This window comes from Rhyacophila brunnea, unplaced genomic scaffold, assembly GCF_057557595.1.
Source record: "Rhyacophila brunnea isolate RB1 unplaced genomic scaffold, BYU_Rbru_1.0 scaffold_13, whole genome shotgun sequence".
NCBI lineage: Eukaryota > Metazoa > Arthropoda > Insecta > Trichoptera > Rhyacophilidae > Rhyacophila > Rhyacophila brunnea.
Genome location: NW_028232785.1, coordinates 12,779,738 through 12,805,211, shown reverse-complemented (window position 1 = coordinate 12,805,211; position 25,474 = coordinate 12,779,738). Strand labels below are relative to the sequence as shown.

The 25,474-nt window shown below is 33.9% G+C and overlaps 1 long non-coding RNA gene across 1 annotated transcript; it reads right to left on the bottom strand.

Annotated features, from left to right (window-relative positions):
• Positions 1 to 314: 314 nt before the first annotated feature.
• On the bottom strand, positions 315 to 7,998 carry LOC147076526 (uncharacterized). Its single transcript, XR_015069636.1, has 5 exons — positions 7,778 to 7,998; positions 6,322 to 6,477; positions 4,837 to 4,956; positions 3,365 to 3,803; positions 315 to 1,076 (listed from the first exon to the last, which is right to left on the bottom strand). It is a non-coding gene; the product is annotated as an uncharacterized LOC147076526 (long non-coding RNA).
• Positions 7,999 to 25,474: the final 17,476 nt, after the last annotated feature.

Here is a 25,474-nt window from a genome sequence, read left to right as displayed (position 1 = left end):
ACCAAATTAATTGTATAATTTCCAACCAGCAGTATAATTATTATATGTCTGTATAATCATTATTCAACTGTTGAAATTGGGATTCTGACGACTAAATCCTAATTGAATTATGATCATTAAATGCTGTTGATCAGAGAACAATAATCAGTTTTTTGAATTAATTGAAATATTTAAAATCCTAATGTTATTCACAATTTCATTGTATTTGATAAAATTTATATTTTTCATGGTTTTGTGATAATGTAATATGTGATATTATATACCATGTCTGGAATATTATTAATTTATCATGCTATGTAATATTATTTTTTTTTGTACATTTATATTTCTGCAATAAAAATAATACTTATTAATTTTTTGACTTTTTATTACCATATTACAATGCAACAGATTATTTTAAAAAAAAGCCCGCCAGCTACACCAAGTTGTTAGAGAGAGACAGAATATTACTTTAGAGAGAGACAACTTTGAACCGGTTGGTATCCCTGAGTGGCGGATCTATAAAAGTATATTAGTCTATGCCATAGACGGAAGCTGCCTTAAGCTGCAAAGCCGACTCAATCAGTGTTGCCATATTTTCAAAGTGGAATTATAGTACAGAGCCTCCAAAAATATAGTATTTAGGAAAAATATAGTACGCGTTGTCATCACTATTGAAAGTGTATAGGTTTTTTGTTTCTCATAAAAAAATATTGGATATTTCGAGAAATTCCTGGACCCTTTTTATGTTGGTACCTCTTCCGACTGCTTACCGAATAAATCTTGAAATTTTATTTTTCAACAGTCAAGGGATTTTTTAACGTTTTCCGAGCAATTTTTCCAGGTTCTCCAAAATCTTCTTATATTGCGAAATTATAGTACTTTGCACCAATTTGTCAAACGGAAATACTGAAATATATAAACCTACTTTTTAAATATTTTTTTCGATATTCAAAATTACGCAAAGTACGCGGACTAAAATTATAGTACTTACAAATAAATATACCATAATTATAGTACGGATGGCAATACTGGAATCAATCTAAAGATGGCGCCCAAGTTAATTGGCAGATTTTCCCAAAATTAAAAAAAAATAACTAAAAAAAAAAATAAGTAGGTATCTACCTAGCATTGTTTAAATAATATAAAGTCATAATATTTTTACGAGAACAAAGACTGATATAGAATGCGTAATTTATTGTTTCACAACAAATAAACAAGCCATAGGTGCGACTATTAATGAATGAAAGTATCTAGGTACCTAGGTATCTACGAAATTTGGTCATCACAAAAATACTCTTTGTAGGTAGTGACGATAGTCTTGGTAAAGATGCAAGGGCGTTGAAATCTCGACCGGCCCTGTCCCCAGACCAGGTTGAGAGCCCCTGCTTTAGGCTAGATCAGCACGGGGTCGGAGAGAGTAGTCAAGTAAGAGTTCTAAACGACACACTATAGCAATACTGCAATATAATAAAAACGCCACCCGATAATAGGATGACGTCAGAATCTAATGAATATTATTTATTTATTTAATTTATATCGTTCCGCACCCACTGTGTGAAACGTCAAAGTTCAATATCTCCCGTCTTACGTACCGAATTGCGGTACTCGAAATATAGATCGCGGATCTATTTAAATTAAAAGTCTTTATAGTTATCATTTTAAAAAATAATTAAATTATTCTTCCATAAAAGAAATTTATTATAATTTATTAGTCACCTATCTTAACACTATATGTTATTTACTAATAAATTAACAATATTTATTTATAAACTTATTTTAGCACTTAATATTACTTTATAATTAATCAACTTATATTTACTTTTAGATTTAATTTAACTTATGGGTATGGCTGCGCACTTATTATATTAGGGTCTCGATTGCGATTATTTTTCACTAGAATGAGTCGTTTTGTGTAATTTTATCCGACTAGATGTTATACACGAGTAACCACATTGATCACATTTAAATGGCTTCTCATTAGAATGAGTCATTTTGTGTGATTTCATGTTTCCAGATGTTATACACGAGTAATCACATTGATGACATTTAAATGGCTTTATATCAGTATGTGTCATTATATGTAATTTTAAATGACCATATGTTTTACAAGAATAATCACATAGATCACATTTAAATGGCTTCATGCCAGTGTGTGTCATTATATGTAATTTCAGGGTACCAGTTCTTTTACAAGAGTAATTACATTGATCACATTTAAATGGCTTTTCATCGGAATGTATCACTTTGTGTAATTTCAGAACACGGGATGTTATGCAAGAGTAATCACACTGATCACATTTAAATGGCTTTATACCAGTATGCGTCATTATATGTAATTTCATGTCACTAGATGTTTTACAATTATAGTTACAATGATGACAATATTTAAAAGGTTTTTCTGGAGAATGAGTCATTTTGTGTGCTTTCATGTTACCAGGTGTCATACACAAATAATCACAATGATCACATTTAAATGGCTTAATACTAGAATGTGTCATTATATGTAACTTCATCTGACCAGATATTTTACAATAATAATCACATTGCTCACATTTAAAAGTCTTTTCTCGAGAATGAGTCATTTTGTGTGATTTCATGTTACCAGATGTTATACAAGTGTAATCACATTGATGACATTTAAATGGTTTTATACCAGTATGTGTCATTATATGTATTTTTAAATGACTAGATGTTTTACAAGAATAATTGCATTGCCCACATTTAAATGGCTTTTCACCAGAATGTGTCATTTTGTGTACTTTCAGATCATGGGATGTTATACAAGAATAATTACACTGATTACAATTAAAAGGCTTAATACCAGTGTGCGTCATTATATGTAATTTCATGTAACCAGATCTTTTACAAGAGTAATTACATTGCCCACATTTAAATGGCTTTTCACCGGAATGAGTCACTTTGTGTACTTTCAGATCACGGGATGTTAAACAAGAGTAACCACACTGATTACATTTAAATGGCTTTATACCAGTATGCGTCATTATATGTAATTTCATATGACTCGATGTTTTACAAGAATACTCACAATGATGACATTTGAAAGGTTTTTCTGGAGAATGAGTCATTCGGTGTGCATTCATGTTACCAGGTGTTATACACGAGAAATCACAACGATCATATTTAAATGACTTTTCATCGGAATGTCTCAACTTGTGTGATTTCATGTTACTAGATGTTATACATGAGTAATCACACTGATCACATTGAAATGGCTTTTCACCAGAATGTGTCATTTTGTGTCGTTTCATGCTACCAGGTATGATACACGAGTAATCACATTGATCACATTGACATGGCTTTATACCAGTATGTGTCATTATATGTAATTTCAGTAGACCAGATCTTTTACAAGAATAATCACATTGGTAACATTTGAATAGCTTTTCTCCGGTATGTGTAAGTTTTTTCGTGTTACTAGAATAATTAGATGCATCGCTTTTAAATGGCGTTTGACAAGAGACGTTGCATTTACTACGTTTACAACGTTTCACATATATATCAGTAATTTTATTGATTACATTTTTATGCAATACTTTGTGAAACTCGAGCAAGTCTAACGATTCAAAAAAAATATCACATATACCGCACACAAAATTATTAACATGAAATATTTTTTTTTCCAACTTTATAACAGCTACTAATTCGGGCAATGATTTAGAAACGCTTCGTTTAATAGTGCCACGTGTTTTTTTAAACCTTTTGTTGTATTCCTCGAGTTCTTTTTTTATATCTTGTTCGTCAATTTGTATAATGCCATCAATTTTCTCTTCTTCCGACGACTTGAGATTTGCTGCGTTATCCTAAAAGAGCATTTATAATATAATTATTAGCACCACACGATCTAGACAGCGTTACCAACTTTTAAACTTTCATCCGCATTACATGTATGCTGTTAATTATCTACTGAAGTTTCGCAGATTCCATAGTTGAGCTTAACGATGCGAAAATAATTTTAAAAACTTTGTTTTAAGATACATGCCGTTTTCATAACAGAGAAGTGGGTATAATCATCTTGTTTGTTTTTCGTTCTACTCCAGGTTTCAATTTGACCTCGATCGGCCCTGACAATTTACGTATGGTTCACATTCGTACAAAATAGATTCTGATTTGGATGATCTAAAGTGAAGTAGCCTAAGTGTGTTTGGCATCCTTCAGAATATCGATGTGAGTAGGCCGTAGTGTACTTTAGGCGAATTAACTATTGTTTTAAATCAACCATTGTCCTATCTCTTAAGTGAGTAGAGTAAAATATGGTACTTCATTTTGGTACAGTAGTATAATCACGCGATTAATGATGGACGCAGTGAACAAAAAATGTCACGTAATCAACGGAAGATAAATTTGACAGTTGATGATTTGATTCGAATTTAATATGCATTCCCATGTGTATGTATTCAACCAACTATGGTATAGTAGAGCAGTTTGAATAATAACCTGTTCTAAATTATCGATTTTCCAATTGTATGTTCATACGGATGTTTTTATCTTTTTTAACGTTATCCAATTATGTTCATCGCAGCTGTAGCTAATATTTGATATAATTTAATTTCATTATTTACGCTATTTGTGTCCGCTGTTAATGAGACCATCATATATTATTTTATAATAAATTATATTATTCTACTTATTCTCTGTGATTGATTTTACTGGTTAACCTAAATTAATTTACAAAAAATATATACTTACCCCACCTAATATTACGAATACTTTGCACGTAAGCATAAAAAGGGTTGCCATCGCTGCTATAGATTATAGGAAGATGCATATTATCATATCAGTACCTACTTACAATATTAAATTTTTGCAATAAAAGTATTTATTTGTAAACCTTACGTTGTATTGTTCGAGTTCCTTTTTAATGTCGATTTCATCGAAGTGTATGTCGGAGTAAATTTCATCTGCTTCTGACGTACACAAATTCGATTTAGCCTTAACAGTGCTAGTGGTGTTAACCTAAAGAAAACAAAGAGAAAATAGATCGAATTTATAACAGAAAAATAAGAGGATTCATTTTGATAAGTTTCCGGCTAAAACGCATGTGAGAATATCACGAAGGCAGTGGTCGGTGTAGAAAAGTCTATGAACCGAAGCGCACGGTAATTTTTAGAAAATGCTTATGACGAGCGAGTTTTTTTATACGTACTTAGATATATTCCTAATTACCTTAGTTTGCAAAAAGTTCCTGATATGGGATAAACCGTTGTACCAACTGTGAGGGTGCACATCCTGCGAATTACAAAGGTTGTCCGAAAACGCCTTACCCTGATATAAACCTTTATAAAGAGTCATGGCCAACGTAGGTATTGCAATAGGCAGGTAACCACTAATCGCAGACCACTAGTACAGCGGCCATATTTACCCAATCAGCCAATTCACTTCACCAATAAGGCAACCTCTCCCAATTGCTCCAAAAGTTTTAAACCCGTGAATCACTCATTGAGAAACACAGAGCTACCCCAGCCCAAAACATTGAATTCTCCCCTCGTAACAGCATATTTTTGAGCAATCAAATCAAAATTACTTAGAGTGAACAATATTCACCTTACACCTCACAACCCACTGTGTTTATTAACACCACACCGCCAACAACTCTGCAGATTGCTAACTGGAACGCCAACAGCGGACAAAAAAACGAAATAAAGTCAAATTATGTCTTCAGCGTCAACAGAACCATAGACACTTCGAAACTAAGTCGCCCCTCACCACACACTGTCATAATCGAGCGTATCAAGGGGCTCTACGTCTGAATGTGAAGCATCAGTATTTTTTAGCCTCGGAATGTCTCAGGAGCCGATACCTAAGACTGAGGTCACCACAATGTGCTCATGGGAGAGTGGAGCACGCTGAGCTAATAAAAAAATGAGTAAGAGATGAAATATAGGCCATTTAGTTATCTCTCAGTCTGCATAGTTATATAAAATAAAATATTTTGTGGTACTGATTCCGTCAATTCGTAGGAGAAATTACTGTAAACCCCAATCTTTTCACTTATTTTTCTTTCTTTCTTCCCTCAGAACCTTGACGAAAGTCTACAGGCTCTTCTTTAATAGGTATATATACACGAATACTACAGAAGGCGAGGATAAAATGCCATTTGCCCTCGGTGCCTCATATTACGGGCGCATGGGCCTTTGCTTGCCAAACACATATGCTTTTCACGGCGAAAGCATTCCTTCCTAGCTGCAGTTACTGACAAAATGGTTTAAACTGTCAAATAATATCGGTTAACCTCGACTGCACTAAGATGAATAGGAACAGTTAAGTAGGTAGATACCTAAATTTGTATGTATAGGTATATAGTTCAAATGAATGTATTACCTGTTTTCCTGGGCTATATTCCGAATAGGAACAACTTGGTTGAGGATCTTTATAATTAAACGGGGGCACTGTATCTTCAATAAAGTCTTTCTTGATGTCCACTCGCTGGAATTCGGGTTCCGATTTTATATTTACCATGTCTCTTGTTTGAAGGTTCTGTAAAAAACAAAATACGTATTATTATTTCATTATATCTAGCTTACTTTATGGAATATCACTCACTTTTATATGATCTATAATAATCAGTATATTCATCGGAGAACCAATATTTCCCAGCTGCAACACGGTTTCTTAAGCTCGATGCTGTACATATTATATCCGTTTACAAGTTATAGTTGAGAAAAGTGTTCTTTATTTAATGAATTACATGGTAGTAAAATCTTTATTTGCAGTTTATCTCAAAACTATGTTATTGTAGATAGGACACTGTTATCTTAAAACCCCAAACAATGCTATCCAAATATATAATTATTATGTTTCTGTAATCATTATTAATAACTGTACTATGTATGTCTTTGCTTTTTCGTACAAGGTAGTTGTTAGTAATTTTGAGTAATCACAAACAACACAAATGGTGTCCTCACCGGGTAGGTATCGAACCAAGAGCTCCCGGATAGAAGACCATTGCCTTACACATTGCACCACGAGGGCAGCCTTGACCAAATGGTTGGAATCTGTCAAATAATATCGGTTACTGCATTCAGATGAATTGGATCAGTGCAGTATGTCTGTTTCGCGCAATCGATAGATACATATTATCTTTACATATACTTATGCAGTTACTAGTAAATAATCGAGTACCTATATCGGCTATTATCAAAATTCCAATAATAAAAAGAATTCACAAACCAATTATTTGTAATTCCATGAGGTACATAGTGAATTTATTTAAGGATTTGGATACGTTTAATATAGTAAACCTAGGTAAGCATAATTTTGCAACGCTTGCAAAGAAATAAATACGTGTACGAAATTAATGACAATGTCCGCAAACATAAACAAACACCAATAAATACCTATATAACCCGTTTACACGTGTATGGATTTACTGCTGACAGTACGTATTGTCACGGCCATAACAATAAAATGTACGTGTAAACATGTTGTACTATCCTGCAGTTGCAAGATTGCATGCATGAATCAAAAACGTTCGGAAGCTTCTGAATTTTCACGCGACAGTTGGATTTGTTCAATATCTGCGTCTGCGCAGTGAAACGACAGTTTCGAACCTGCCGGCAAAAAAAACGAACTACACCGCTTAGCGAGTCATTTTAATGACAACCGATTTTTATGACTGTCAAATGGTACCAAAAAATGACAACATCGCGTCTCGCTTACTCTTGAAGAATGAAATTGGAGAGTCAAACAGTCAACACTTAAAATACCCATTATTGTTGCAAGTAAATCCATGGACGTGTACAGTCGCTATAAAAGACATGAGCTTTATAAAACTAACCTCAAAAGCAATGCTGGAACCGTCGGCAATCTCTTGCTTTATATAATTATTGGTCACAGGGTTAATTTGATGGTTTAAGGGGACCTGCTATTCTGCATCAAGTTCGAATTCACCCGGCTCGCGTTTTACGTTCATCTTTCGAATCGAAAGCGTACCTACGTTGGATTATCGTAGCAGATCAAAACCGTGCAGGTAGCAGTTGGTATTCTTTTGACAGTTCTGAAATTGGGACGCTATGACGGGCTTTACCATAGACAAAAGATGATAGTATTGCCATAATAATTATATTACTAGCTGAGCCAGCTGGCTCTCGCCAGTCTGTCTCGCTAGGTCTTGCAGACAGCTTAGCGTCCTAATGTATGGTATTGGATTTTAATAAAATTGTGAAGTATGCAGAGACGGCGCCGCTTGACATTTCGCTGATTTTTCACTTTTACAATTTGCAAGTCGTTACTTTCGATATAAATTTGGCGTCATATGCAGAGTCTATTCTAGATTCACCATCCCAGGTTGCTAGACCTAGCAGAATAGCAGGTAATTTGATTGCGATTCAATAATATAACGTTAATATTAATCTCACGCGTATCCCCTTGAGGTAATAGAAGAAGATTAGCCATATAAAAAATAAATTTTATATATTAAATTATTTTCTTTCATTATCTAAAAAAATGCTTGCAGCTATAGAATAATTTTTAAAAAATCAAATTTTGAATTAACATTTTATATAATGTTTCCCGGTGCGGGACGTTCATATCGAAACAAATGTTGATAAAAGAAGAAACTCAGATCTAAGAGGAAGGAATTGGGTTAGAAAAGACTTCGTCTATATATGTATTGATCCAAACTGATTATGATAATGGCATTATAAATATGTAGGTAGATATGTGTATGTATATGTTACGCCTAATGTGTGAAATTGCGTATTACCTACATGAAATCGGCAAAATTTTGCCTATGTCATGAAAAATGCAAACCCGTTGCCTTATTCATGAAATAGGCAAAATATCTGTCGAGTGCGTGAATTAGGCAGTAATTTTTCTGCCTATTTCATGCATAAGGCAAATAAGATATTGGCGCTCCGGTGGTGTTTTTCCAACTAAACCAAATGTGTCAAATGCTCATGCATTGGTCAATATAGATAGTGGCGCTCCGGTGGTGTTTTTTGCAATTAATCAAACTAACCAGATGTCAAATGTCATTGATTATATAAAAATATAGCAATCAATAACTACAATGACGTACATTTCCTATTACCATGCCCAAAAAAATCTAGAACTATAATATGATAACGGGAGAATTTTATTAAAAGGTATTTTCGCGATTTGATTTGTGCTTGGGTATCAGGCAATGGTCGATTGTTTGTTTGTGATAGTATGATTAAATTTGATAGTTTGTTGACAGTTGTTAGGTAACCTTAAAATGGACATTCAGTCAAATTGAGAATTACAAAACCTAACCTAACCTAACTTAATAATAATAATATAATATTATGTCCAATTATAACTAATAAAATCATCCGTATTAAATTTACTTTTTCTACTGTCATGTTGACAGTTTAAGAATTCTATACCCTGCCGAATTCACTCACTCGGCAGATAATTTGCCTAATTCATGAATAAGGCAACGGGCTTCCATTTTTCATAAATTTGACAAAATTTTGCCGATTTCATATAATACGCAATTTCACAAATTCGGTTCAGTTCAATTCATAGAACAAAAAATAGTGGAATCAGCTTAGAGAGGCCTTCATCCAGCAGTGTATTAATCCGTTCTAATTATGATAACGATGAAATGAATATATTATTATTGTATAAAAATGTTTGATAAATGCAGCAATGTATATATGAAAGAGGAATAGAATTAGTTCTGAGACGGCTTCATCGAGTAGTGGATTGATCCTGGTTCATGATGATAATGAGGATATAAATGGGTAGGTACATCAATTTTGATAGATATAGAAATTCATATGACCAAGAGGATTATTGGAATAACCTTCACCCAGCATTGAATCCTAATAAGCATAGTGACATATATTAATTCTTCTATAGTATAGTAATCACATGAATGCAAATAATGGATAATATGATGTAGATACTTCATAGTGTGATTATGGGATGAAATAATCATAATTGACTTTTTTATTTGTCTATAAAACATGGATTTTTCTTTGGAATAACATTCATCCAGCAGTAGAATCCTAATAAGCATAGTGACACATATTAATTCTTCTATATAGTAACCACATGGATGCAAATAGTGGATAATAATATGACGTAGGTACTTCATAGTGCGATTATGGGATGAAATGATCATAATTGACTTTTTTAGTTGTCTATAAAGCATGCATTTTTCTTATATTGTGTAATAAAACATTTAATTCAACATTATATAACTACTATCTATTAATAAAATAATAAAAATGTTGTGTATTAATTACCTATAGTAAACGTCATTTTTAATTTACCTACCTACGTTGTCTTTGAATATGACAGCTAAAATAAAAGTATTTTGTCTATGGTTCAAAATGAAAATGCATGCAATTGCATACCGAAAATGATGCTCCGTCAATATTTTTTTAGGATAATTTGATTAATCATCGTAGTTTTATATGTAGTTTTAATCTTTGATCACCATGATAATCGTTGAAATGTGGCATTATTATTAGATTTAAATAAACTCATCGAATATTGCAAAGAGGCAAAGCAATGACGTACCTACCTATTAATACATTGTGTGATTTGTGACAGGCAGGATTTTTCGAATTAAATATGGACAAAAATATATCTATAGGAAACGTATTTCTGAAAGTAATTGACTATTGTTTTTATGCTCGTCTATAGAGACATTAAACATATTATATGCATTATGTAATTAACGTAAACAATGAATGCTAATAGAAATGTCACATTTTTTCGATTAGGTATTCCTGCAAATTCTAAATTTGAATTCTGCCACGTCAAATGAACTTGTTTATATCATAAAAGAAAACAATTGAAAATCGATCATCTATTATTTCAGTTTGACAGATAAGTGGCAGTGAAGTGGTTTTGGATTATATTTTCGTAATAATTAGTGAGGAAATATGCATTTAATTCTTGTTAAATTTCTTAGTCCGCCAATGTGCTGCTTACAGATTTGAATAATTTTGTGGAATATTAATTTAGATTTCTGAATTTTCGATTATATAGAAAGAATTAAGCGACATTATAATCGATTTGCGGTAGACGAAAGGCAAGATGCGAAAATGTATGGTGACGGATATAAAACGCGATTTAAAAATGATTTTATCTGTGATTGTGTCTAGTTTTATCAGATTGTGCCCGATTCAAATGGAAGTAGATTCGGGACTCCAAAAATTGAAGTGAATTCCTTTAATAATCAACAAAGTGGTATTTAAATAAAAAAGTTGACGTATTTTCCAAAATCTCTTAGGATAATAATATATAGGAGATACTAGCTGAGCCAGCTGGCTCTCGCCAGTCTGTCTCGCTAGGTCTTGCTGACAGCTTGGCGTCCTAATGAAATGATATTGGATTTTAATAAAATTGTGAAGTATGCAGAGACGGCGCCGTTTGGCATGTCGCTGATTTGTTACTTTTACAATTTGCAAGTCGTTACTGTCGATATAAATTTAGCGTCATATGTATAGTCTATTATGGATTTTGGCCTTCAGGATGTCATCTGATACCATCCCAGGCTGCTAGACCTAGCATAATACCTGACAATTTGATTGCGATTGAATATAATGTAATAGAAGAAGGTTAGCCATATAAAAAATAAATTTAAACTATTAAGTTATTTTGTTTCATTGTCTAAAAAAATGGTTGCAGCCATAGAATAATATTAAAAAAAAAAAAAAAATTGAATTAAAATTTTAGCGATAATATGTTTCACGCTGCGGGACGTTCATATCGAAACAAATGTTGATAAAAGAAGAAACATATAGATCTGAGAGGAAGTAATTATTAGGTTGGAAAAGAATTCGTCCAGCAGTGTATTGATATAAACTGATTATGATAATGGCATTATAAATAGGTAGATTATGTATATTATATAGCGATTATTCATAGGACCAAAAAGAGTAGAATCGGCTTAGAGAAGCCTTCATCCAGCAGTGGATTGACCTGGTCTAATGATGATAACGATGAAATGAATATATTATATTGAAATATTTGATAAATGCAGCAATGTATATATGAAACAGGAATGGAATTAGTTTTGAGAGGCCTTCATCGAGCAGTGGATTGATCCTGGTTCATGATAATAATGACGATATAAATGGGTAGGTAAATTTTAATATCACCAATTTTAATAGATATAGCAGTTCATATGACCAATAGGATTATTGATACAACCTTCATCCAGTAGTGGAATGCGAATAAGCATAGTGATACATATTAATTCTTCTATATAACCACGCGAATGGAAATAATGGATAATACGACGTAGACGACTCATAGTGTGATTAGGGTATGAAATTATCATAATTCACTATTTTATTTGCTTATACGCACGCATGCATTTTACTAATATTATGTAATAAAATATTTACAATATAAAATGAAATAATATTATATACGTTGTGTAATAATTACCTATAGTAAATGTCATTTTTAATAATTTACCTCCCTAAAAATAATTATGTTTACGTTGTCTTTGAATATAAAAGTTCGAATAAAAATATTTTAGTCTATGTTTGTTATTGTGAATTATTGTAAAGCTGATAAAATAAATGACAGTCGGATAAATGTCAAAAAATGCAATTAATAAGATTCTGCGGTACAGTTCTGTTATGAGGTATTCAGAGGAAAACACATTTTGAAAATAGCCGATATGTTAGGTTTGGTTAGGTTAACCTAACAAATAATCCAGTATATCAGCTATTTTCAAAATGTGTTTTTCGCTGTATTCCTCATAACCGAACTGTACCAGTATGGACATAATAGGTTAACCGAGTGGCTAACATCCATTTATCGTAAACATAAAAAAATCTGTAGTAAATGTGCCGCAGAGGTGGACATGAGATTTTACAACTTTCTTTTTAGACCAAACCAAAACTAACCTGGAGAGTGAAAATAGTTAGTTTTAACACCACATTTCATAATTGGGGAAAGAGAATAATTGACCTCAATACTTATAATAAATAAATTTACTTCAGTGGGTCCAATTTCAAACAGTTTGAAAAATGTAACACTGATCGGTACTATCAAACATAATTGAAAAACGTGAGCAGAATAGTGCATAATACTATTATTTTAAATAACTTAATAATTTGAAAGTCAAGACAACGTACCTATCACAAAATATGTTATATATGAAATCCATTACAATTTAAATTCAAATACCATCGTTATACATTAATATATACATATCTACGTACTCACCGTAGATAAATAGAATTAGGTTGGAGAGAACTTCATCTAACAGTAGATTGATCGAGGATGATGGTGATTATAATAATGATTTGAATAGGTACCTAGGTAAATATTATCACAAATTTGATAACATAATTTGTGTACGAAAGGAATGGAATTACTTTGCTTGAACAGTTTGATGAAGGTTTGGATTGATTCAGGTTTTTGAAACCCACAATGACGGAGTGGCTAACATGTCGGCTTATAATGTCGTGGACCTGACAAATACATAATAAATTGTTTTTCACGGTCTAAAAATATAATATCAGATATGAATGTGACCGTAAATAATATACGTCAAGTGTTCCACTAAAATAATGTCATAATGACCAGAAAACCAGAATGATGTTTTAAATCAGGAGCATATGCACTTACCTGTCGTATAACTTCATCAACAGTAGATACACAATAGGTATTTGCTTCACAACTTAAATTAGAATGGTGACGGTGACACATCATAAACATACAGCTGTCAGATTGATGTGACATGGTATACTTCGCCGGTAATATGAATCTAATATTATAATTTTATATTATCTAATAACAACTTCAAACGATTGAATGTATTATTAGGATAAGTATAGTGTTTTAATATAATATAGGTACACATGTATTAGGTAGTTTTATTTAACCTCTACTGAAAGGGTAATATTATGTTAATTAAGATCGCACCAAATCGCTTGATTGAGAATAATATCCGGATTAAAAATTCACTAAAACATAAACAATTCGCCAAATCACTTGATTGAGAGTAGTATTCGTTTCGAAAAGTCACCAAAACCTAAATAAACATCTCTTGTTTCTAATACAAAGGCATTATTTATCATATTGTCATTACGATTGACGGAGTAGCCGCCATTTTGAAATATAATATTTTCAGTGTTGCAAACACATCGAAAAAATAAATTCCCTAATTAATATGTGTTGTAAAAAAAATCACGTGCCGATCGAAAATCTATTGTAAAACAGTCAAAATAACCCTAAAAAACCCTAAAACACAACGAAATTTTTCGGCTCGAATCGTTTAAAATTATAGTATTTTGGCATATTTGGCGTAAAATTATAGTATTTTACATTTTTTGCAGGCTCATAATTATAATATTGTACTATAATTATAGTACGGTAGGCAACACTGGTACGCGTGCAGCTCTCAATTTCACTCTCGCCCCAAGACAAGTAGGTACATAGATATAACTTCAAAATTAATCAAATCCTGATAATCCTGACATCGTACCTAACTATTGTCGTATAATACACAATATTCCCATTGTGATACGTCATATATTAATGGCGGTTTATCACATCACCACAGACTAAGATTCCCAGGGTCCCGGACAAGTCGTCCGTTTTGAGGTCAATGTTCCCGTCCGGTATCTTTTTTTTATTATTATCGAAAAACGCGTAATAATATTATGTCCTCATCTCCGGTTATATGTAAATTGTACGTAAAACATTTCACCGTAGCACAGTTCGCCGTGAGCTTTCTATGGGGAATGACCGTATATTGTACAATTGAACAATAATTCAATTTATATATGTAGCTGATTTTGGCAAAATTCATGAATAATAATTCAAGAATGAAAACCTAACCTGACCTAACAAATAATCCAGTACCTATATCGGCTACATGGGCACCTGCAGCCTGGTGCAAGGTGGTGCAAGAGCACCACCTTCGGCTCAAAAACTTATTTGATAATTATTATATAATATAGGAATATTGTTTATTGAAGCAAATTTAAAAAAAAAGATTGATATAATTATATCATATAGGAAATATGTAAGAGTAGAAAAAAAAATTAAAAACATTTTGCTAACGGTGACCTGCGCAATGAGAGAACGTAGGTTTTGGGTATAAATCTCATATAATTTTTTGAACCCCATGAAGGCCTCCGACTTCCTGACTAGCTCAGGCACTTGGAAGTGGAGGTTCATTAATGTGGAGGAACAGGCAGGAACCTCATGGACGTGGAGTAACCAAGAAGTCACGGGGCACAAAGTCAATTAAACACCAGATGAAATCTTCAGAACTCGTATTTTATTGTTATTAGAATATGTTTGGCCTTATGGCATTCCTTCATCAAGGATTATAGTCCAAAAGTATCATTCACATTGGTATCGAAAGTCCCAAAGTTTATAATAATTAAAAGAAACTCGATTTATTGTTATTATCCATACACCACAATTAGTAGGAAACAAGAAAAGTCAAATCAATTAATATTCGAAGTTCACAGTTCGAAGTCTCAATAAACAAGAGTCAACTAATATCCGAAGTCACAAAAATAACCACATTTATTACTGATTAATTAAAAATTAATTCGAATATTATTATTTAATTATTTTAAAATTAACTTGATTATTATTAACTAATTATTTAACGTTAACTTAATTATTTCTAATTAGTTATGCAGACGAGATCGTGAGGGTCCCGGGGATACAAGCCGTCGCAGAAGCGACTCCCGGAACCCACAAGTGACAAAACAGACTGCCTTTGGATTTAATAATCTTGCCTTTTTATCCGTTAGGGGTGGTTGTATTTCTTACAAATCCACACTGATCACCGATACCGCCATATGCTACACATTTATATAAGGTTGACGGATGTCAGACTATCAACCAAACATATAGCGATATCGATGTACATAATATGATTAATATTAATATTACTTAAATTACATTAATTCCTTAATTATCTTAATTACTATGTACCACCAACGCCCATCCATAAGTCCCAATTTATTATCCCAATAATACTTTGCATGTTTACATTTACATTTGAATATTATATTACAATTTACACTATATATTATCATTACAAACAAATCACATTTTACATTTAATTTTAATTTGATTACCCCCTTATCTAGACATATATTTAATTAACATTTTAATCTTATAACCTTTTACCTTATATTTACATGATCTGTGACCGACTTATTCTTCCACAGTTCACCCTGAGAAGTGGTGGGACCTGCCAGAGCAAACTGCGGGACTTCTACATACATGAAATATTGTTGGGCTTTGTCGAGGGTCGTAATTATACTACCGGTGGCCCATTGACTACCAGGGTCAGACCGAGCGGCTGGGTGGCACTACTCCCTATGGGAGCGCCCCCCCCACAGGGGCGGAAAAATCAGTACGTGACAAATCCCCCCAACCAAAGCAAAACCACCGCTAGGGTCTGACCTCAATCAGCCACTGGCCCCCCTCGACTCTGCCCAACAAGACAAAACAGTTCATGCACAATAATAAAAAAATAATAAAGAAAGTTGCTAAAGTAATTTGTAAACGCTACGGCATGCACATGATAAAAAAGGGTAATTATTATTTTTTTTTTGATTTGCCCAGAGTCGGGTATTATAGTAAACAAGAAAAGAGAAAAATTTATACAATGCAAATTGATTAGAGGATAATTCATTCCCAGGCTGCTGGTGACGAAGTAGTCTGTCTGTATCCCTCCTGACGAGGAGTGTTTGCTAGGACAAGATCTTGGAAAAGCATCTTTCCACCAGTCCATCGTCAGGGTTGGGCGTACAGATTTCCCGTTGTGAGCCAGGCAACCTGTTCTCTGAGACTTATAGACCATACGCCAGGGAGGTTCCCCCGGTCGTATCTGCGACGTCAGTTGCATATAGGTTGGTCCTACGTGCTAAAAAATAAATAAAAAAATAAACAAGAAAGGGACATGCGCATGGGAAAAATGATAAAACACACAACAATCACACGTCGCTCCCGTAACTCCTTCCTCCCTGTCCGCAGGCCGGTGATTAGACCGCCTGCCTTTTCCTCTCTACCTACTTATCGCAGGTCGGTGATTAAACCGACCTTATATACTTCCTCCTGCTAAATTGAATCGGTGAAGACCAATCCGTAAATCGTTTGAACATTGCTATTCCGGGCATCTGTCCTTGTATTTGCGTGCAGTGTATTCGTCGTCACGTCACATCAGTACATTTCTAATTAGAGAGCTTTTATGGCGGTGGCGTGCACTCCCCCGTTCCATAGCTATTTGTACTACGTGCGTGACTATTGCGCGCAGTGGAATAGCAATGTAATTTCGCGTAACTGTTCAAGACAGTCATTACTCGTTTTTCCCGACGCCTTTCGTTTGTCGCCGTCCTACGGCGCGTATAACTAACTCCAGCGTCAGGGAACTGTCCTCTAGTACGTTCACGACATGTCGTTGCGTAAGAAGTAGTTATTTCTAAAAAAATGTAATAAAGAAAGAAACCCGTAAAAGAAACCAAAATGGACAACCCAAACATCCTGTTACGCTGCCTGCCCCCTTCGTCGTCAATTTGAACAGCTGCAATACAACAGTTTGGCGTCGCTCCTGAGTTACGCGCAATGGCCGACCACCGTCGCCTCCCAGCGTACCTTATGAGTCGTCCATGGCGACCACACGCTTCCGCGGGCCCCGTCCCGGGCGCGACCGTATCAGCTGCTCAAGATTTCGCCTCCCCTCGCCACGGCAGACTCCGGTGATGCACTGGACGAGAGGGTACTTCGCGCACCTTCGTCGCATCATCCAGACGCCGTGTACGAGTTCCGGAACGTCACGTCCCGCCCATGGTTCCGCCAAGGTCGCCAGAAGTTCAGGCAGGCGACGCTCGCACGCAACTCCTACCAGAATCTATTTTGTATGAGGCGGCGTGTCACAATCACACATCAACGCCCTCCAGTGTGCCCAGACAGTGCACTCGCGATTACTTCTGGCTCCCTCGATGCCGTGTCTTGGAGCGATCGTTTCTCGCCAACCAAGACTACATCTTCCCCCGTTGCAGTGAACTTTGGCTATGGTCTTCGACGAGAGGGGTAATCCGGCCACCTCCGCCTGGTCATCCCAGTCACGGCGAACGGGTTCTGGGACGTCGTGTTTCGCCCACGTGCGTGGTCGAAGCCACCAGACTACGGAACTTGACGTAACACGCTTTTATCAGTTATATCGGAAAAAAAATTATTCTACAAGTTACATGTCCAATTCTTCATGCACAACTTAAATTATTGTTATTATTAGTTATTCTTATTTGTTAGTTTCAATTTTAATATTAATCGCCACTTAATTATACAGGGCGCTAGATTCAGCGCTATCGGTTAGCATAATAATTATCGGTTAGAGTTGTCACAATGTTAGTCGGTTATTTTTATACACCATATTGACGCCAGCTTCGACGACGATATAGGGTACCTACTGTTTGTCGAACGGCTGTTCGATTGTAGTCTCTCCGCAGCCTCCTCCACCCCTCGGGCGGGCAGCTGGCTCGCGCCGCCTACCACGTCGGCATTGGTATTTTCACATAAAAGCATGGCGATTTCATACTAAAATTGACTTAATATTATGGTTTGTTTTCTTAATACTATTTCTGTTGCCAGAAATGGGATTTAATGTTTACTAATCCTGCTAAAATAACAATCCTAAGCTATGATTTATTTTCAACAGAAAAGAGAAACGAATTGATGCGTGTATTTTTTTTTTCAATATCCTGTGTTGTTGGACACATGGTTTTGACCGGAACGGTTACTGGCTCAAAATATGACACCCAAGCTAATCTTGTTAAAAACACCCACCTATACCTAATAATATGATCAGACATTTTGGCACAGCCATCGTATCCTTGTAGAACCTAAATAAAATGCAGAGCCAATCCAATATCCTGTTCCGTCTATAATATTATCGTGGAAAAAGTTTGCACAGCTAAATCCGACAGAGCAGAAAGGACTACACATTCTTCATGTAGGTATTTTGAAAATATTATTATCTTTGTGCAGGACGTATAGAATTGCATCTGTTTGTAGTTTTGAGAGGTAGGCACTCTTTTGATGGACGCTTTACTATTGAATCCCGTCGCCTGCGAGGTGCGTTCAATCATTCGCTTTCTCAACCAGGAGGGAGTCCACCTTGTTGAAATCCATCGTCGTCTCACATCCGTTTATGGTAATGTGATGAACCAGCAGAATGTCAGAAAGTAGTGTGACTCAGAATAATTAAGAAAATCCTATTTATGTACATAGTGAGTTGCCTATTTCAAAAATTCATCTTGTCCAGTTTTGACTAAAAATGAACTGAATACCTATACCTACAGTTATATTGCTTATTCAAATGGCACATACATATTCTATAATAAATTCCTATAGTAATCTTTAACAGCCCGTATAACGGTTTAAAAACAGCGCCCAATTTCAAAATGCGTAGGTATTGTCTATACAACTGTATCAAAAGTCATCTTTTCCATGACAAATCTTCGAATATTTTATAAACTTTGTACTTATAAAATTTTAGAAAGATAAATGTATTTTTTTATGTATATGTTCCATACACGTTTTACCATATTTAAGTCACCTTGTCCATAAAAACGTTTCCAAAATGCATCAAGCCAAAATAGTATGTACTTATATCAAAAGTCATCATGTCCATGACAAATCTTCAAATATTTTTAAAACTGTGTATGATATTGATAAGTTTGTGTTTTAATTCACGAGCATATTATATTTATTTCAATTTGATTAAAAAAAGAGAAATTTATATTTCTTCATGTAGAGGTTCCATACACGTTTTCGCGAATATCTCTAAACCAAACAAAATGGATTAGGTGGCCTTTGGAAATGGGCGACTCTACTATATGGATCACCGAGCTTAAACCTAGAGACCCCGTAAGGCACTGGACTATGTGGCGACTGCTAATTTTGAAATAATACTTCCTCTTTTTATCATCGTCAAAATATATCCTGCCACGTACGTAAAACCTTCACTGTGCTAAACTACGTTTTGTTTATTATTAATAATGAATAAATATTAAACAATCATTTTTTTTATTGAACGATTAATTCACAAAATTTAAGAATGTACCTGGCATTCTAATTATTGAAACTACAGAATATTGAAAACACTTACGAGAAAATATGTAACTATGTACATAGCTCAATTGTATAGAAAGCGTTGCAGTGAGTATTAAAAGTCAATAGTTAAAATTTGTCGTAATTAAGTATGACTCCTTTAGCATTGTGGTAAATGTGCGTAGGCGCAATCCCCGAGTGATGCAGGTTCGATTCCGGCGAGGTCTCACTTTTTTCAAAAAGATTTTTTCTATTTGGTTAATAAATATTTTTTTAAAAGTATTTTCAAAATTACATTTTTATTAATTTAAATTAGACACGTTGAGTAGGTACATTATAAATAATTAATTCAGAACATTCTCAACATGACATTTAGAATAGATTCTAGAATTAATAGTAATCAGATAGAGAAAAAACAAGGTAGAAAAAAATGTTATGTCAATGGGAGAGATGAGTAGGTACGTTAAGGCAATATTGAAAATTATAATAACAGATGCTAATAAAAAACTGCCGAATACTCTAAGTGATGATCTCTTCACGTTGGCATTATGACGCCGCAAGTTTTCTAAACGAAATAAAATTGATCTTTGTGGCAACAAGATCGGACGGTCCGATGGGTCCACATCTGGTTGAACCGACTTGAACAACTCTTCTCTTTCCGTAAACATTTAAGAACATTCCCAGAGGATGCGGTTTGCATCCAATATATCTCCGCCACATGACAAGTTGAACAGGTAACGGGACCAAGCTCATAGAGCCTGCCAGCGAAGCCGCCATGTCCAGTCAAGAATTGGCCTGTATAATGATCTGGAGGTGCTGGCCAGTAAGATTACCAAACCGTCTCTTCATAGTCAATGTGTAGCCATAGTAATCATTTATAAAATGTTTAAATAACAATTATTTATTCGCCCTTTATAACTGCACCCGTAATTTTACTGTGTTACTAATAAAAACAGTAGGGTATACTGTGTAACAGAAAAATAATAACAAAATGGCTTTGAAGAATTAGCTTCTATTTATTATATCAAAGATCAAGTCATATTTTTGTGAATAGATGAGTGATTTTTAAAAGCATACATTCCAAAAACATGGAATCAAAATATCAAAACACAGTACCTATCTAAATTTCATTTTAATGGTTTCTGACCAGAATGAGTCATTTTGTGTATTTTAAAGTCAGAGAATGTTAAACAAAATAAATTAAATTGAATATACTTACATATTTTGATAAAATCGCATGCATATACACACTAGTAAAAATCATTTAGTGGAAAAAATACGATAACCGACAAGACTTGCTCCTCTACCTGCTGGATTCCAGTATTCCGCCATTATGCTACGATTATCCAATTGCGTTATGTTGGCTATCGGTTTTAGTACAAAATGCTTTTTTCTAGTGTGTGTATGCATGAAATATGTTCAAATGAACAATATTCAGTATATAGAATGTGACATTTTCAAATAATATGACGTCTTATTCGTTGAATATAAAATAGTTATTGTCACATTAAAATGGGTTTTCCCTACTATGTCATGTAATGTAAGTTTGTATAATGAGATTTTATACACGAGTAATGGCATGCTCCGTTGTTAAATGGTTGTTCACAAGAGTAAATCATTTAGTCTGATTTCATAGGACTAGATGTGATTAAATGAAAAATTAAATTCACCGCGGTGAGTAATTGTATCGTTTCATTTTGAGTAAATTTAGTGACGGGATGTTATACAAAAGGATTAAATTAAAATGAATATGTTTAGTTATTTTTCATTAGAATTTCATCAATAGCCATTTCGTGTGATTTCATATTAAAAGATTTTCTAAAAAATAAGCACTAAAATATAACATTTAAATGAATTTTCATCAAAATGTGTCATTTTGTGTTATTTCATATAACCAAAAGTTATACATGTCGTCATAAATTGATGATATTAAAATAGATTTATACCGGTATGTAACATAAAAAGTAATTTCATCCGAGTAGATCTTATACATATTGATATATATATATATAGAGTAATCATATTGATCACATCTCAATAATTTTTCACCAGAATGTGTCATTTTGTGTAATTTCAGATTAAGGGGAAAATGTAAAAGAGTAATCACACTGATGCCATTTGAATGGCTTTATACCAGTATGCGTCATTTTGTGTAATTTTATCTGACTAGATGTTTAACACGAGTAGGAACATTGATCACATTTAAATGGCTTTTCATCAGAATGTGTCATTTTGTGTAAATTCAAGTTACCAGATATTAAACATGAGTAATCACATCTGTCACATTTAAATGGCTTTTCACCAGAATGTGTCATTTTGTGTACTTTCATGTGACCAGATGTTATACATGAGAAATCACATTGATCACATTTTAATGGCTGTATCCCAGTATGTGTCATTATATGTTATTTCATCTGACCAGATGTTTTACAAAAATAATCGCATTGAGCACATTTAAGTGATTTTTAACCAAAATGAGTAATTTTGTGCAATTTCATCGCAATACATCTAATACATTAGTAATCACACTGTCGACATTTAAATGACTGCGCTGGAGCGAGCTATTTGTGGACTTCCATGTCACCAGATTTTATATTTCACATTGAAAACATTCAAATTGATATTCACCGGAATGATAAATTTTGTGTTATTTCATCGAACTAAATCTAATACATGAGTTGTCAAAATGGTCTCATTTAATTAAAAGGCTTTTCACCAGAATGGGTCATTTTGTGTTTTTTCATATTACGAGGATGGATACAAGAGTAATTACATTGGTCACATTTGAGAGGCCTTTGAACAGAATGAGATAATTTGTGTACTTTCAAGTGGCCAGATTGTGTACAAGAGTAATTACAGTCGTCACATTTGAAAGGCTTTTCACCAGAATGAATCATTTTATGTTTTTTCATGTGACCAGATGTTATACATGAGAAATCGCATTGATCACATTTAAATGGCTTTATACCAGAATGAGTCATGTTGTGTCGTTTCATGTTACCAGATATTCTACATGAAAAATCACATTGTTCACATTTAAATGGCTTTTCACCAGAATGTGTCATTTTGTGTGATTTCATGTTACCAGATTTTATACATGAGTAATCACATTGTTCACATTTAAATGGCTTTTCACCGGAATGTGTCATTTTGTGCAATTTCATGTGACCAGATGTTATACATGAGAAATCACATTGATCACATTTAAATGGCTTTTTACCAGAATGTGTCATTTTGTGTACTTTCAGATCACGGGATGATATACAAGAGTAATCACATTGTTCACATTTAAATGGCTTTTCACCAGAATGTGTCATTTTGTGTTGTTTCATGTTGCCAGATGTTTTACATGAGAAATCACATTGATCACATTTAAATGGCTTTTCACCAGAATGTGACATTTTGTGTAATTTCAGATCACGGGATGTTATACAAGAGTAATCACATTGTTCACATTTAAATGGCTTTTCACCAGAATGTGTCATTTTATGTAATTTTATGTTACTAGATGTAATACATGCGAATTCACATTGATCACATTTAAATGGCATTATGCCAGAATGTGTCATTTTGTGTTCTTTCATGTTACTAGATATTTTACAACAGTAATTACACTGATCACATTTAAATGGTTTTATACAAGAATGAGTCATCTTGTGTGATTTCAAATCGAAAGATATTTTACAAGAATAATCACATTGATTACATTGAAATGGCTTTACTCCGGTATGCAGCGAATTAAGTTTATTCGTGTCACTGGAATAATTAGATTCTTCGTTTTTAAATAAAGTGTGACAAGAGACTTTACATTTACTACGATTACATTGTTTAACATCCTTATTAGTGATTTTATGGATTATATTTTTATGCAACACTTTGTGAAACTTGAGCAAGTCTAACGATGCAAAAAAATTATCACATATATCGCACACAAAATTATTAACATGAAAATATTTTTTTTCCAACTCTATAACAGCCACTAATTCGGGGAATGATTTCGAAACATTTCGTTTAATAGTGCCACGTGTTTTTTTAAAGCCTTTGTTGAATTCCTCGAGTTCTTTTTTAATATTTTGTTCGTCGATTTGTATGATGTCATCAATTTTCTCTTCTTCCGACGACTTGAGATTTGCTGCGTTATCCTAAAAAACATTAATAATTTAATTATTAGCACCACACGATCTAGACAGCGTAACCATCTTTTAAACTTTCATCCGCATTACATGTATGCAGTTAATTATCTACCGAAGTTACGCAGATTCCTAATTGAGCTTATCTACGCGTCGTTTTCATAATATAGAACGAGGGTGTCGTCATCCAGTTAGTTTTTTGATCTAATCCAGACTTCAATTTGATTTCGATCGGCCCTGACAGTTTACGTATGGTTCACGTTTAATTGTACAAAATAGATTCTGATCTGGATCAAAGTGAAGCAGCCCTTTGTTTCACTCTGCATGTACCTACCTAAGTGTGTTCGGCATCTTTCAGAATATCGATTTGAGTTGGCTGTATTGTACTTTAGGCGAATTCACTATTGTTTTAACTCAACCATTGTCCTATCTCCTAAGTGAGTAGAGTAAAAGAAGGTACTACATTTTGGTACATTCGATGAAGATTGCACAATGTGATAGTAGGTACATTTGCTTGCGGCATTCTCCTTCTATTGAATTATATGACCCATTGGTACTGTTTATGATTACACCGTATGTACGGCTATTTTCCGTTTTATTTATAATCGCGCGTTTAAAGATGGACGCGGTGAACGAAACAATGTCACTTAGTCAACCGAAGAGAAATTTGACAGTTGATAACTTGACTCAAATTAAAATGCATGTGTATGTATTCAACCAACTCTGGTGTAGTAGAGTAGTTTGAATAATAGCCTTTTCTAAATAACCGATTTAACAACTTTATGTTGTCACGTATACTAACAATGATTTTATTTAACGATATCCAATTATATTCATCGCAGCTGTAGGTACCTAATGGTTTATCTAATTTAATTTCATTAGTTACGCTATTTGTGTCCGCTGTTTGTGGACCATCACATATTATTTTATACTAAATTATAATTTTTCTACCTATTCTCTGTGACTGATTTTACTAGTTAACCTAAGGCTAATCTAGTTTTAAAAAAATATACTTACCCCACTTATTATTACGAATACTATGCGCGTAAGCATAAAAAGGTATGCCATCGCTGCCATAGATTATATGAAGATGCATCTATATATTTTTTTTACCGTCGTGTCAGTTTTTCTTTATACAAATCTACACGCGCAGTCGGATTTCGACAAGAAACAGACCGAGTCCGACGAGCCGGAGTACGTGGTCATGGTCTCGAATCAGATTTAACCCGTTGCAACCCGGGACAGTTTTACGGTTTTTGCGGAAAATGCCATCGCATACATGTCCTTGATTCGCGTTTTTTATTGAAAATGTCGCTAGAACG